Here is a 1,592-nt window from a genome sequence, read left to right on the forward strand (position 1 = left end):
CCATGCTGATTGCCCCTGAGCATCATTTCTGATGCCGGCCCCTCACAAATGTGCTCCTTGATGATCTTCTCAAAGAGTTTCCCCAGGATTGAGGTAAGACTGACAGGCCTATAGTTACACTTGCTTACACAAGTGCCCTCAGCTGAACAACCTTTTAAGTCAGGGATCAGCAACCCCTGGCACGTATGGCACGCAAGGCCATTTTCCTCCACAGCTACCCAAAGCCTGGGCAAGCTGCAGCTGCATGGGGCTCCCAGCCCCAACACCAGTTCCATGGCTGCAGCAGCTGTGTACGCACCTCTGGTCACATGGCCAGGACAGGGCCTGGGGCAATGCAACCCTGGATCCTCCCCAACTATCCAACCAGAGACATGCGTGTAACTGCCACCATCATGGACCCAGTGGTGGGGCCGTGGCAGGCTGCAAACAGCTGTGCTAGGCTCTGGAGCCCCAGCGCCAGCTCTGTGGCAGCAGCAGGTGCACACACAGCTCGCAGTGCAACCCCAGCCCCTCCTCTGCCATCCATCCAGAGGCATGAGTGTAGCCACTGCCAACAATGAGGATCAGGCCCGTTGTGGCTCCCCCAGTGAGGCATGGGTGGAGGTTGGGGCAATTCTGGCACACTGGCCAAAAATGCTGCCCTAGATCCCCTCAGCCCATTCTACCTTATTAGCAGTAATATCACCATTTCATACAGAGACAAATCTGGAGCACCAGCCAAATCTTGGGAGATTTAAACTGAAGGTGACAAATGCCCCTGAATTTGGAACATAGCACAAGTGGTAGTGTTATTCCATACTCAGCCTCAACAAACTTCTCAAACCAATGCTAAAATGCACAGGCTTGAAGACAGCTTCCAGACAGGCACCCATAGGTCTTCTATGAATTGCCTTTGGCTGTGGAGCAAAATGACAGCACAATCACACCTCTTCTCTATATATCCATGTTATTCCTCAACTACCATCATGTTAGACATGATAGCTCAGTGAAAACCCTTAGTCTTAAAAAAGTAAAGATCCAAAGAGTTAAAATAAGGTTCTCTGTGTGAGTTCAAATATGAACACAGCAAAAGGCTTACCTGAAAATACCCATACCTCCCCCTCCAAGTTTCTCAGAAGCAGACATATCAAGCCTGCTGCTACTTAAGATTATAGGTGTGGACACCCTAGTTAGTTCTAAGCAACTAAGATGAGAAGTCAACCCTAACCTTCAGCATCTGCACTATTCTGAATGGGAAGAACAGGTTAGTTTTCTTCACTGTCTATTAATTCAATACCATTAGACTGATGAGCATCATATTCATTATACAAGCCAAAAGGCTGCTGTTGAACTGAGCTTATTAATAAAATTAAAATCAGTGGGCCAAAAGGTCAAGTTTTTCATTCATTATGTAACACTATTGTAAATATAACTTTTCATTCAGGTAAAGTAAAAGCATTCCTGGCCCATAAGTCTCATGGCCAAGGGTACATTGACTATAGAGGGTTAATCACTGGCAAAGGAAAAACAAGCACAGCATATGGAAGTCCAAACTAGTGGTTGTGTCAGCATGTGACAAGCCAACTGTGATGCACATCACTTCTACAGCTGCG

This window comes from Gavialis gangeticus, unplaced genomic scaffold (assembly GCF_001723915.1).
Source record: "Gavialis gangeticus isolate Ggan-Ray unplaced genomic scaffold, GavGan_comp1, whole genome shotgun sequence".
NCBI lineage: Eukaryota > Metazoa > Chordata > Crocodylia > Gavialidae > Gavialis > Gavialis gangeticus.